This window comes from Coturnix japonica, chromosome 4 (assembly GCF_001577835.2).
Source record: "Coturnix japonica isolate 7356 chromosome 4, Coturnix japonica 2.1, whole genome shotgun sequence".
NCBI classification, from domain to species: Eukaryota; Metazoa; Chordata; class Aves; order Galliformes; family Phasianidae; genus Coturnix; species Coturnix japonica.
The window spans coordinates 33,751,724-33,765,874 of record NC_029519.1 but is presented as its reverse complement, the minus strand read 5'-3'; the positions used below and the strand labels follow the sequence as shown (position 1 = coordinate 33,765,874).

At 38.0% G+C, this 14,151-nt stretch overlaps 1 protein-coding gene across 1 annotated transcript in view; it reads right to left on the bottom strand.

Annotated features, from left to right (window-relative positions):
- DKK2 (dickkopf WNT signaling pathway inhibitor 2) overlaps positions 1–2,884 on the bottom strand; it is a 111,231-nt gene extending 108,347 nt beyond the window's left edge. Inside the window, exon 1 of the mRNA XM_015861379.2 lies at positions 2,772–2,884. The gene's annotated coding sequence lies outside the window, so the exon portion shown is untranslated. The remainder of the gene's footprint in view (positions 1–2,771) is intronic.
- Between the last annotated feature and the right edge of the window lie 11,267 nt (positions 2,885–14,151).

Sequence of the window (14,151 nt, the reverse complement as noted above, 5' to 3'; positions counted from 1 at the left end):
AGTTTCTAAGATGGAAACTTCAACAAAGAATGTTAATATTGTGCCATGACAGGTATCTTTTAGATGCACCCAAAACAGCCAGCTCTGTATTAGCCAGTGGAACAAAGCAAAACCATACATCAGACTGAATGAGTCCTAAGATAATCAGTAGTCAAAGTCTACTCAGCTAAAAAATTTTTGCTGTTCATATTTAAACTAATTTTAATTACATGGAACTAAATTACACAGAACTGTCAGAGGGGAGTCGGGTAGTGTGAGGTATTTCACCAGAGGGCGGTAGGCATGTAACAGGCTCCCCAGAGCAGCGGTCACAGCTCTAGGCTGCCAGAGTTCAAGGAGCATCTGGGTACTGCTCTCAGAAATATGGTTTGAATTTTGAATGGCCCTGTGAGGAGCCAAGAGTTGGACAAGATGATCCTTGTGGATTTCTTCCAACTCAGGATATTCTACGAGCTTACACTGTTACCCCAAGGCAGAGCCAATGCCTGCAAACCACAGACTCACCATGAGCTGTACAAGATGATTCTTTATTCCTTTTTCCAACTTGAAATCTACATTAAAAGGGGTAATCAAAGATGACTGTATCTAGCAATATTCAAGACAACAAATCTTTTGAAAGTAAGTTCTTCAGAACACTTTCCACCTAGCACTTCCCTCTCTCTGAGTGCCAACACTAAAGGTTAAGCAGTATGAAGGATTATTTCATGCAGAAGCAGAAGTCTATAAAGATAAGTGAATTTGAAGCTTTTATAGATAATTTTTGAATGGTGGGTTCCTGAATTCACTCTACTGATACGTTAATGCATTACAGATACAGTCTTAAACACATTTAATGTCATTTCTTTCTTGCCTAGAATAAATTATAAGAATTAGTGCAGTGTATAGTTTAGTAATCTAGCTAATTTATTAATTGGCTAAAGCAGTAATCAGTTACAAAATAAGAGAGTTGAATCATTTTAATAGATATACTATTTGATATGTGGCTCCATGAAACTGTAGAAAAGTTTCTACAATTTTGTAATTTAAGAACTAGGACCATTAGTACGAGAAATGCATGGGATATTGTTTAGGAATACAGACTTACATAGGAGCTAACCCGATAACACAGTAAAATGAGTGAGATTTGTAAGCTTCAGAGAATAACTGATACGCTCATTTATGAAGAATTAGAAAAGCACTTGAGAAGCAAATAAGGTAATAAATACATAACCGCAGGGGTGCCATACTTATGACATCTGGCTGTTCTTAAGAGTTGAGGTGCAATCCTCTAAATCTCTCACATAATACTTGAATGCAACTACTGGCAGAAACAAGAGGTTTCAGAGCCTAGCCTGGAGTTGAAAAATACCTGTATAAATATTTATATCAGCCTTCCACATGTTGGCACAGTACACAGGACTGAAATATTGTGGGCATTCTAATAAATAAATAATAAAAAGCTTTCTAATCTCACTGCAACATCCTTCTTACTAACCTTAGGGTCTCATATCATTTCTTTGTGCTGTAATTAAAGTGGTCTTACAATGAGTTTGCACCATCCTTCCTACTGTTGGAGTAATTTGCAAAAGACTTCAGTGTCAAAAAAAACCAAAACTTAAGGTCACCCTATTATAGAACCACATGACTTCAAATTTCAGTCCCCTCCCCCAACATCCAGAGTTTGGTGGCATATATAATGATGAGTAAGATCAAATAAGCTCGGTGAAGGACTTGTAAAGCAATCACTTCCATAAACCTGTCTCAAGTATCAGCCTGAAGTAACTCAGCAAAAGCAAACAATTCAACAACATAAACATTTTTTTTCTGTTTGACAAAATAAGCTAGATTTTTCTCATTTCTAATCCTGTATTTCTACCCGCCAAAGGCTACAAGCTTTATAAACCAAATATATATATATAATGGAGACTGATGTTCATCAAGAAAGTCACAGATGGACAGAGCATGTGGAAGCTTCCAGAACATAGGCACACACAAAACCATAAGTGGAAAAACCTGAGAAACAGGATAGTCTCTTCTCAAAACTGACATGAAGCTTTAAGTGACTAGCACAGCTTCACAGCTACAAATTAAAAACTCCTTAATGTAATTGTTTTTGTATTAACAAAATCCAGCCCAATTTCAGCAAAAGTTTCTGGTATTCTTATTTCTTTCCTTTTTCTCCTTAATACAACTTTGATTCAAAGCAATTGGAAAAAACACTGTGGTTTCTGGAGCTATTTAGTCTAACAAAATGTGGGCAGATCCTGCCGATAAAGGAATGATTTAACCAAAATGAATTTCTATAATCAAAAATAAACTAGGACGGGGAAATCCAGACCAGCCTGAATGAAAGAGAACTTTAAAAACATCAATTATTTGTTGCAGCACAGTTAAATATTAATGCAGCGTCTTTAAACTCCTTCCAGTCAATCACAAAAAATGACAAAACATGGGGCTGGAAGAGAAATAAAATGTAATGTCTGGCTAACTTCCCCTCTCTTTTACATCTAAACACTGGAAAGAATCAAATAATTTACACACATGCAGGACAGAATTGGGCCTTCAGAAACATACAGCAAAGCCAAGGACTAAGCCATTTTTAAGCCTCTGTTAATGAAAAACCTTCTAGTACTATCCTACTGTAATCAGCCTTAAAGAGAGCTTCCTAAGTCATTTTGACAGCATAAAAAGAGACAGTAACTTTCCTGTCACTCAAAAAAACCCCAATAAATTAAATAAATAAAAATCACAGAAAAACTAAACAAAAGCAAAAGTAAAAAAAACCAACTAACCTCTCCTAGCATGGATCTGAAGACTCTCCTGGCAGCTCTGCTCCCCACGCAGCAACACTCGCTACACTGGCTGCAGCTGAAAGTTATTAAAGGAGATGAAGAACACCTGGTCCTCCCTCACCAGCTGAAAACTATCTGTTCTTACCCAAAAGGTGCCACAAAGGGTCTTGGTTGCTATCCTGCAGATGTTCTGGGATACTATTTAAATGTTCAGACTGGGATGTTTTCCCTGTCTTTCTAATTCAAACCTGTAAGCCTGGGAGTTAGCTATTCCCCACTGTGCCAGAAGATTGAGCCTGAAGAGTTAAGCAGGTTAGTATAGCAAGGCAGTATCTCTGGTAATACCTGCTGGGAGAGGTCACACAACTCTTACCCTCTAGAAACCACAATTTCTCAGTTGTTTGTTTGTAATCTGGTCAGCCCTACTTCAGCTTGCTGGTTACATCACACTTGTAGGAGAAAATATCTTCAAAGCATTCCTTACCCTGTGAGCTATTTGGCAAAAGGAGAATGAAGACAACTCTTCCTCCTCTGGCTAGACTGAGAAACCCTCTGTTTCCTTTGCTCTTTAGATGTTATGACCAAAAACGGAATTATATTTGAATTGCTTCAAATATTTCTTCCACCTACAAAATCAGGGTAAAATTTCAAGTTTATGAAGACATTTACAGGAGATTTTCAAATACTTTTAAAAATATATATTTGCCAATAGAATATTTTTTAAAATGCATGTGCTGCAGAGATTCTTCCAAACTTTCCTAGTTCTTTTGTGCTGGATACTGTGTCCCAGCAATGTTTCCAGTAACTTCAAATACATCAGAAACCATTAGTAGAATCACAGGTAATGAGCTTTTTACTACCCGGCCATCTCTTCTATTCTGTAAACTTCTGTTTCCTCTGCATGTGCTTTTAAGAGGCACATGTAGGTAGTAGTTACCTCAAGACAATCTATAAGCCATACTTTTTTCCTTATCCCTGAATACTCTTCAACTCTAGTCTTCCATTTGTCTTTAGCCATTGAGACAAACCTACACTTTCTTCTACAAAGCATACAGCAGTCTGTATCAAATAGCCAGGGTTGATCAAATAGCCCCTGGGTTGAAGATGATATACAGTATATCAGTGTTCCTATTGCATTTTGCCTACTTCTACTCCTCTCAGCAGGATTCTTATCCTGTTATGCAGTGCCTACTTCTCCATTTGGTTGCCTTGCAAAGCTTCTCCCCCAGTGAATGTCCCTGCCTTTCTAGTAGCAGGTCCAGAACTCAAGCAGGTTCTTGATTAAAAAGACTGGTAGTAAGTATGCAGAAATACAAAGCAATAGAAAAAGAGAAAAAAAGTTTAAATGCTTGAATTAGGTCAAGCTTTCCTCCAGGCAAAGTAATAACCCTCAGATTAGACCACTGTAACACCACCTGTGGCATGGTTGAGAAACCATTCTGCTTTTTCACATCCTAGAGTTACCTGCCACAAAGTTAGTTTCCTATGGATATTTGTGACAAACATCCAAAAAGCTTTTCTGACATAAGAAATTGTTTGTTTTGTCCTAGTAAAAATCTAAGATTACTTTGCTGGCTTCATTACACTAAAATTTTTATTTCTTCATTTGAAATACTGTAACAGTAAAAGAAGGCACAGAAGGTCCAGGTTGTTCCTGCAGTGCATTGATAGCTTTCTGACACAGGTGGTGGAGGAGCTGATGAGGGGAATGCAACTTGACCTTGTTTTTACTAACGAGGAAGGGCTGGTCAGGGATGTGATGGTTGGGGGAAGCTTGGGATGCAGAGATCACAAGATGGTGGAGTTCAAGATCTTGTGTGGAAGAAGCAAAGCAATAAGTAGAATTGCTACCCTGGACTTCAGGAGAGCCAACTTTGACTTCTTCAAAGACCTACTTGGAGGTATCCCATGGGCTAGAGTGTTAGAAGGTAAGGGGGCCCATGAGAGCTGGTTGGCACTTAAAAAGCACTTCTTCCAAGCTTGAGTGCACCCCTAAGAGTAAGAAGTCACGGAAAGGCGGCAGTGAAAACCCACAGCACTGTTCTAAAATCTGTCTGCTGTGCTGTCACGTAAATTTTTTCTTATAAAATCCTGAATAACATTGTTTGTTCTAGACTAGAATCAAGCAGGAACTTGCTGGTTTCTGAAATAGCAAGCAGGGAAAGCAACAGATTTAATTCTGATCCCTCAAAAGCATGTGTCAATCACTGATATTTTACTCCATATAAAAGGAGTAAAATCCTTGGCATTCTAATCACAGGACTCACTAAGGGAATAGATTACATTTAAGGTTCCCTCCAACCCAGACCTTTTTATAATTCTGTAATATCTAATCACTAGGTATAAATCACTAGTTATAAATCCATGGGAGAAGCAACCAACAGCATGGTTTTCAAATTGATAGTATGAGGTAGATATTAAAAAAAGTAATGTATCTGAACACTGTTGTGGGAAAATCTTGATATGGATTGCAACTGTTGTGAAATGTGGATCTTTTTATGATGGAACTGTGATAGACCCCCATTAGAAATAGTTAGCTGGTGATTTTGTATGGAAACATAAAATACTGGTATTCACCCCAAATGTCAGGAATAAAAATTGAAAAATAATATATTGTTAACAGCTATCATTACTTTAAAATGTTATACACCAACTGGTTTTAAAGCCAGTTATTCCTTCAGCAAGTACACTGGAAATATGTACGATATTTTGTGATGTTGCAGTAATCTGTTATGGTGCTCAGCACCATAAAGTCATTTGCACATTCCCTCCCTCCCCATTGGGATGGGGGAGCAAATCAAAAGGAAAAAATAAACAAAGCAGAACTTCTGGGTTGAAATAAAACTATATACAAAGGTAGAGAAAAGGCAAATGATATGACAGTTACGACGCATGTACACATGAATGCATAGTGATGCTCAAGCAATTGGTCATTGCTGCCCAGCCAAGTCCCAGCTTTCCACTCCAAGCAGCAAATGAGTGAGATGAATTTTTACTACCTTCAAAACTCCTTTTGCATTATATCACATGGTATGGAATATCCCTTTAACCAGTTTAAGTCAGCTGTCCTAATTCTGTCCCATCTTGACCCTTTGTAAGTATGAGCTGAGAATTTCATCCTGACTCATAGAAATGGCCTTGGCTCTGGACAACACTACTCAGAAGCAACTATAAACATCAGTGTGTTATCAGCCCCATTTTCTCCTAGAACCAAAACATAGCATCATGCCAGATGGTCTGAAGAAAACAGTTCCATCCCAGATTAAACCAAGACACAATATTAAATATTTTGCTATTTTATAACTTGGTGTAACTTCATGTACACAAGTCCACTTCCAAAGCAAGGGAGAAGAGAAAATTGTTGTTGTGGATTAAGTTTGAATTAGAGAATAAATGATTTAAAGGAACCAAAAATGCTGAAGATTATTGTCAGTTACCATTTTAGGTCATCTTTCCCCCTTTTGCGCACATAAAATATGTCTTTCCAGGCTCTGCCAGCAAATACTTTATTTCTACAGGAACCACTTGAGTGTTCAGGGGATCAAAGCTAGTTGTAAAAGTCTGTGTTCTTGTAAGTCTGGTGAGTGTATGTTTTACCTTACACAAAGGCTGTGATGCAAAACTTACAAAAGGGCTGATATACAAAAGAATGAATAAATTGATAATTGTGTATTTTCTTAAAAACTCTTTAAAATTTCTATATGATAATTATATAATAAGCATTCTACTGAGGAGAAAAAAAAAAAAAAAAAAAAGATGAAAAAAAGTACCATACATTACTTACACTGATATATTAATGCTAATCTAGCCTCTTCTTGCATGGCCTTTCCTTATGCTTAAGTAAATCTGTGATACTGCAGACAAAAAAGAATTCATGTTTATATATTTAAGCATATCTGTTACTAAATGTGCCTGGCCAGAGACTCTGGCTTTTGTATAAATAAATTTTCAAAAAGTAATCACGTCATTCCATTAATCTAAAATATTATTTTATTATTCTAAAGTAGTTTAAATGTTTTGTGGTAGGATAAATAATTATTAAAATTGCTGTTATGAAATAAGCTGCATTGCTCTTACTGTAGTATAAAACATCCAGATTCACAAGACTCATCTGCAATAAGGCAGAATTTTTAATAGGGGAGTAAAATCTAGGATGAAATGGAATTTTGCGGTCATGAAGATACTGAGAAAAGAAAATAAGCATCCATTCTGTAGGAAAACATTACATTTAATCACTTCAAGAATTAATTGTATTGTTTTACTTCAAGGAAAATATCTTAAATGTCTCACATCACCTCCCTTTTTATAATTGTTATGCCATTAAGCTCAGTGGATTTACACTTGGCTCAAATCCTGTTCAGCGTCAGAATCTAGACTTCTACTCAAAGAACTCTGTCTAGCCTTTGCAAATCTGGATCCAGGCCTGACACAAAATTATTTTCATCTTTCTGAGCTGTGAAACTTGACTTCCAGAAAACTAGTGATCTGCCCTCAGTGCCTTACATGTTCAAAGCAGCACAAAAGCCAAGCCAATGACAGCATAATCACTGAAATCAGTGCATCAGTGAGATGTCAGAGTAATCACTGAGATAGACTCACTGCCCATTTCCTAAATAGAAAGAAGATGAACATATTTCTTAATTTAGAAATAGAACTGGGCAGTTTCTAAAATATCATGCAAGGTCACAAAGTTCAAAAGAAAACTAGCAGGAAGATAACACCTCAAAGACTCCTTTTAATGAGACAACTTCTTATTTTACTCAACATCTTCAAAATGTATTTGCCTGTTCCGATAAAAGATGAAATGCACCATTTCCCAGGTAACAGATCACAGCAGTCAAAATGAGTCATTCAGTTAAGGAGCATTAGTACAAGTTCTGCATATTCCTTTTAAGTTCGTGGCTTCTCAGAGCTTAGATTTCTCCAGAAACCTTTATCTCACCTTCTGTCTCTATAGACTATCATCCCCACCACAGTCTCCACAGCTTCTCCTCCGATGACCTCACTGTCTGAAATTACAGAGATATAAACCTAGATTTAGATTGCACTAGATGTTTCCTGCCATAGTGTTTTCTTTGTTTTCTACCTTCTGAAGCACTGAGTGTTGATCACTGACAGAAACAAAACACTGAACTAGGTAAACTAGCCTAGATCTCTGAGTTGAGCATGGTATCCTCTTATATATGTTGCTAGTCCCACTTTATGTTAGGTAAATTTTTAGGAAAAATAGTGGGTGCACATTTTCCCACACTCTTCTTCATCCATTTTATTGCACCTAGATGAAGATACTTCATACTGAAATGCAACATGGCAAGAAGCAAAATGAGAATAAATCAGATAATATTATGAAGACCAGACAGGTACAGAAGGAGGTGCATAGCCTCTCAAAGGGGCTCTTGCAGCATCAAAGAAGTAAGACTAGCATTAATGGGAGGAGTTTCAAAGCTGCCTTACATTAAAGCCACAGAAAATTACAGGACTGCTTGAAAAATAATGCCTCCCATTTTATTATGTTGGCCTGCAACATCAGAAGCAGATGTTATAATTTAAACACTTCAGATTAATCAAAAACTCAAAATCCCCAAAGGAAGTTTTTTTCAGAATAATCATCACGATGATAATTTCAGGCAAAACATTTACAACTGGCTGCAACTTCAAATTAGAAATGGATAAGTCATTCTGCGTTTTACATTCAGCATAACATTATGTGAAGGCTACTTATTTTTCCTCCTCAGACCAGAGCAGGAGTTCCTTCTGCTAATATGAAACACTCCCTTTTTCTTTTTTCAGACAAAATGTCACTGGGAAGATGGAATGCTCAAAGTCAGCTCAGATCAGCTGCAATTTTATGCATCTGTGTGGTCTGCTATGTACACAATAGCCTTCTGTAGTTATATGACTTTGCATCCCAGGAAACTGATCAAGGATGTGGCTTATAACTAATGGCCTTTGAGTGGTCATTGAATTCCTTACTTCAGAAAAAAATTGCATCCATTGACATTCATCAATGAATGTTTATGGAGACCAAACAGTGGATGTGAGCACAGTGAGGCAGTGGGTGGTGTGTTTCAGCAGTGACAACAGTGGGTTCACTTCAGCTGGTGCAGATTTGTGTGAGCACAGCATGCCAGCTCTCATTCATTGCTGGTGAAAGCCTATAGCTAATGGCGATGACTATGTTGAAAAAATAGTGAATTGTAGCTGAGAATTTCCTCAATCAAACAGTGCTACTGTGCTCTTCTTATCTACTGTAGTTTGTGTGGAAATAAATAGGGGGCATTACTTTCAGAGCAACCTACTTACATTGCTGAGAGAGAAAAGAGAGGAGACTGGGTGTGAATGGTGTCTGAAAAAAACAGGTTGACTATAAAACCTTAGTTATGCCCTAGGGAAGGAATGCTTTCAGTGAATCACAACTTGAGGAGCACAAAATTGAGGAAATAAGAATCTGTAACTGCCTACAGCAATCTATTCAAACCGGAAAGAGATTTTGTAGGTTTTATTTTGTTACAAAATACCTGATGCTTTCTTACATTCCATGGCCTACATTTTTATAAAGGCTTTTAACTGTGTTGTCTCTTCCAAATAGTGTTTGCATATTTCTATCAAGCTGTAGACAGTGGGCTAATTCTTCAAACTATCATATGGCAGATGAGAGGGTGAAGCAGGACCCATTAACAAATGTTCAGCTTCCCTCCATACCATCCTAGCTTGTCCAAAAACTACTAGGCTGTAACAGAACAGTATTTGAACAAATGGATTGGATGGGAGAGTTGGTACCCCAAGAATTACATATGGAAAGAGAATCTTTTAGTGATCCACAGTAGCCAAGAAAGCCAATGGGTAAGTGGCAATGATGTGAAGAACACCTAATCCTACAGACTCAAAGGGAAATTTATAATAATCATATTCTTGAGACCAAAGGGATTATCAAGTCTAATGTCACAAAAACATTTTTTGCCCAGGTTACACTGTTCAAGACTGTACGAAAAGTTATTCTTGTGCACAAATCAATGAGAAACCTAACACCTACTTATGTTCCTAATGGAACAAGATGCTCAAACACTGCTGTTTTCCTGTCTCAATTTCATCTCCTGCTCAGACTGAAATGCTTTATATAAAGTGAGCTGGCATCAATATGGATACTTGGGTGAAGATATAACAAGGTATTTTAAATTTCCTTCTGAGTTGGGAACTTCTGAAATCCAAGCTACTTATGCAAATCTGTAAGACTATACAGATTGCTTTCTTCTCATCTTCCTTTGTCCAAGCTGCAGCCAAATTGTGATTCTGTCTTCATTCAGCTCATTATGATATGTATCCATAATCTCAGACCCAGAAAAACCACTTGAGGTGGTATTACAGCAGCAAGCAAAAGAAGTGTCATGGCCACAAATTGCTTAGAAGAATGTAGTTATCTATGAATGCCGCCTATGTACCAGAACTTGCTCTGAATGCATCTCACCAGAATGTTTTAGGTTAACTTCTATTGAAGGAATCTGTCTTAATAAAACTCTGCTACCTTGAAAGAATCGTAATAAACTTGCTTTTCCAGACAATTTGACAGTGGAGAAAATGCTGTGGAACTGATTCCTTTGATAGGATGGATGCTCTCCTCTTGTTAAAAAAACTCTGCTGCTGCTAAGTGGTGGTTTTTTCTTTTTTTCCTAGACTGTTCTCAAAAAAGAGCCTCATAATGTGAGTACTGTTAAGATTCTGAAAAATTCTTGGTTTTGCTCTGTTTGAAGCCCGACCGTCAATTCATTTGGTTTGAATAGTTTGAATGATATATCCATAGATTTTGCTGTGGAAAATCCCTTTAATAAGGGAAAACATCTGAGACCTTGAAATATGCAGAGGTTTCTTGCAAACACCAGAGCATAGGAAGCCTTGAACTCTTACCAAAGAGGGTGATGCATGTCTATTCCATCTCCTAAAAACACTTCCTCCTTCAGATTTACAGTTACTGAGAACACAGAGCAATTTTAATCAAAAGAAGCAGCAGCAGCTGTAAGGGAGAAGTGTTCAATTCTGATTGCTTCATCTGGAATGGAAGGGGGTAATGGCATAACTTTATTATACCAGATGCAGTGTAGGGCTTTATTTCATTTAATCTGGAGAACAGAGGAATTTGTCACATACAAAGGATGAAAATAATCTTGTTCTTCTCGCCACTACCTAGGCATGATGGTTATTGGCTGGGTCTTCATAAGAAGTCAGAGATTATGATGACTATTTACTAACTTTCTCCTGCATAACTGTTGTAAGCGGGCTGGTATTTTGCTTCACTCCAAAGACATCTTATCCTGAAAAGTTATTTTTGTTTGGCATTTGCTGGAAAGCACTTGTTTTGGGAATGTGTGCTTCTGGAATTTGTGACAGGCTCAAAGTTTCAACTGTACATCAGACTATACTACTTGCTACTTGGTACAGGGCTTATTAATGCTTATTCTAAGAATTTTCTGTGTACTAAAGCCATTTTTTACTAGCAGTGTACGCTGATAACACAAAATGGGCTGAGACAGGATTTTTGTTTTTTACTCCATTTCTTTTCAGTGGTAGTACAAAAGATTATTTAACCCAGTAAATGTACCAGCAACTTATCAGCTTTATCTTTGAACTCAGTTTTGGGGGTTGTATATTCTGTAACTGTATTTATGGCATTAATTGAACATTATGGCTCTGTGTGAGGTTGAACAGGAGCTAAGTTCAAAGTTAATAGAAAAGATTTATCCATCATCTACTTGCTTGACAAATTGATCTTAAATGCCACTGTTTCAGACACATTTATATAATAAAACCTCATAGACCAAAGGGTAATGGCAGGGGAAAGTCAAGTCCAGTATTTCTAGGTTAGACAAAGTTAGAAAGTGCATTTTCTTGAAGATAGGAAAAACAAAACTATGTTACTAGTTAGCACTATGAAATTCTGCTGTGGACTGAAACACCTTTCCTGTAAAAGATAAAGAGCATCAGAAGTCTCTACTCATAGGACATACTCTCTAAGCCTTTCACAAGCCTTGTTGCCCTTCTCAGTACCAGCTCCAGTACCTCAGTGTCCTTTCTGTACTGAGGTGCCCAAAACTGAACACAGTACTCGAGGTGAGGCCTCACCAATGCTCTGTACAGAGGCAGGGTGATTTCCCTAGTCCTGCTCACCACACCATTCTTGACACAAGCCAGGATGCCATTGGCCTTCTTGGCCACCTGGGCACACTGCTGGCTCATATTCAGCCAACTGTCCATCAGTACACCAAGGTCCTTTTTCATCAGGCAGCTTTCCAGCTATCATCCCCAAGCCTGTAGGGTTGCCTAGGGTTGTTGTTGCCAAAATGCAGGACCTGACACTTGGTGCTACTGAAATTCACATGTTTTACCTTGGCCTACCGATCCAGTCTACCCAGATCCCTCTGTAGTGCCTTTCTCCCCTCTGGAAGATCAGCACTCCCTCCCAACTTGGGAACTGTGTTATAAGCTCACACCTTAAAGATAAACAGTCCTTATAACCTACCTAATTAAAGTGATTCCAAACATTCCTTTCTTGCTTCTCATCCCATGTCCTTTGTTTTCTGGGCTATCACTTTGCTTTCATACATCAGAGGACAGCGATGTTAGCAGGGCATCTTCCATGGGTTGCCGAGAATCTGTGATGTAAAACCACAGGAGTATCAAATACTGAGCACATTTCAGGGACTCAGCGCCACCTGCTGTGGATGAGGAGCAATAGACATTTACTTCCCAAGTGTGTATGTCCAAATAAGAGCTTTCCTTATGAATATATCAACAATAACCATATGAGCAAGTGACTGGAAAAGCTGACCTCTTGTCCAACTTCAATGATTTTATCATTCTATAAACTAACTGTCAAAGCAAAGGTATGCAAATATTTACTATTTCCCCCCCGTCTAAGCATCAGTCCTATAAAGCCTGTTATAAATTTTAAATACAAGTTGTTTGTTCCTTTTCTCAAACTACTGTGGTTAACAAAGATTTTGAAACCAGAATCTAGTAAACAGCTGATGATACACAAGCAAAGACCATGAGAAAAGGTCATGTTATTACATATCCTCCACACATTGCAGCTCTTGGAGAAATTTCTGCTGTATATCACTTAAACACAAATTGTATTCCTGGAAAGGAAAACTTTAATTCTAAATCTCTGGCTATTCTGCCTCAGGCTTAGCTACCAGTTTCCTGAGTGAACAGAGAGCCTTCAAGAAAAATAATCATTCTGAGGATGTGTTTGCTTTCTCCTTTCATTCCTGCTGAGGACCTAAATAAACACAACGAAGATGACCCATTACTGAGTCAGAAAAAACAGTGTGTGCTTATGTGTCTCAATGGAAAAGAGGAGAGCTATAGAGAGCTTCAGGCAGAAGACAAGTCCAGTCTAGTGATGAGAAGAACAGTCTTTGCCCAGGAATGGTTCTAGATGAGCCTCTCCCAGTTCTGTGATGTGGGATTTCCCATTTCATTGACTGTATAGAATGAAATGAAAATGAGGAAGCAATGAAAACAAGGAAGCAGAACTGATTTAAGTTATGAGATTGAACAACAAAGTGGGATGGAATTTCCAGTTGTTCTACAAGCAGCAGAAAGTATTTGATGGAGAACTATTTTAAACGCCCACAAAAACCTGGAAGAGGTGACTGGTTGAGAATTTGCCAACCAACAGCATGCTGATGCCTAACCACAAACACTGACTTATTGCTGCTTCTCCATAAAGAAGTGTAATAGATTAATACTTGACAGTAATACAAAATTAATTCCTGCTCAGATAACCAGTGTTCTATCCACTCACCTCTCATTTTCACTTCATATCCTTTTCTTCAGTCTCATGCTCATGAATAAACTTAATTCTCTGAAAACATAAAAATGAGAATGAGTAATGGAAAACCTGTTCACAAATTTGCCTTGTATCCTACACATGCAGAAGCTGCTTTCCGAGCTGCTTTGGAAATAGTAGTTTTTTGTCCTTTCTTTTAGGCCATGAGGAAAATACCTATTCGTATAACTCAACTTTTCTCAAGCCCCAGAAGACACATTAACAATTCTCAAAGCGTCAGCAACAGTGGCTTGCTAGTGATAGTGGGAGGAACTAGTCGCACTATCTACTAGTGAGCACATCCAGCAAACCACTCATGGATATAGCAGATGTTAAAGGCTTACAGACATGCTTGTTCATCCCTCCCAGCAGCAAGATCACACAGCATGGAAGTCTGGAGGACGATGTGGTATGGATGCATTTAGAGCACGGAGGAACACAACAGAACAATGTCCTGCTACCATGGTACTCATCAGTAGGCTCACACTAGCCTGCTGTGCAATCAGCAACATCACGGCTGCGCACCAAGGAGGCAAACAAAGACAAAAACAAAGA